General features: G+C 46.9%; 1 pseudogene; it reads right to left on the reverse strand.

Moving 5' to 3' along the window:
• Positions 1-456: 456 nt before the first annotated feature.
• LOC136650296 (5S ribosomal RNA) lies at positions 457-575 on the reverse strand (annotated as a pseudogene).
• Between the last annotated feature and the right edge of the window lie 288 nt (positions 576-863).

Below are 863 nucleotides of genomic sequence, written 5' to 3' on the forward strand. Positions count from 1 at the left end.
GCATGCTCAAATGATCTTCAATGCTTTTTCACTCCTAATTATTTTGCCCTAGTTTAACGTCTGACAAATTACTCCATATGGCCAGTGTTATGAGGAGGATTGTCAAGTTTTTCTTGGGGAAGGGGTGTGGTGATGGAAAGGAAAATCCAGTGGCCTTTCACCATTATTCCCTAGACAGAAGTCTGAATATCAAGGATATTTTTCTTTGTGGTTGCTCCTCCTGTAATTTTTGGGTTACTTGCTATCCTTGAGATGCTTGTTTTCATATAGACTTTACCTTAATGCAACTACACTGCAATAAGGTGTTTGACCTGAAGAATGTAGCATGAAGGCCCAATCCTATCCAACTTTCCAGCACTGGTGCAGCCGCAATTCAGACCCAAGGTAAGGGAACAAATATTCCCATACCTTGAGGAGACTGGTTGGCAACCTTCAATCTCTAAAGACTATGGTATAAGCCTACAGCACCCAGTATTCCCAGGCGGTCTCCCATCCAAGTACTAACCAGGCCTGACCCTGCTCAGCTTTCGAGATCAGACGAGATCGGGCATGTGCAGGGTAAAGTTTCTGTCAAGACTGCTTCCCTAACATAGGAAGCAGTGCATACCCCATCGGCACAGCAGCAGCGGCACTGGAAAATTGGATAAGATTGGGCCCCATGAGCCTTACAGCCGAAACCTACGCAGAATTGGGTTGCCATTTTGTGTTCCTATGTTGCAACTTCTGCTGTTGCAAAATTGCCAGCAACAGTGCACTGAGCGCTTCGTCAGTGGCCATTTTGGGAGTACTGCTGCAAGAGGCGGCAGCAGCGCTTCCCATCCATTGCAGGACCTGGCCACGGCTGCTGGAGAAAATAATGCTGC

Source organism: Tiliqua scincoides, chromosome 4 (genome assembly GCF_035046505.1).
Source record: "Tiliqua scincoides isolate rTilSci1 chromosome 4, rTilSci1.hap2, whole genome shotgun sequence".
NCBI lineage: Eukaryota > Metazoa > Chordata > Lepidosauria > Squamata > Scincidae > Tiliqua > Tiliqua scincoides.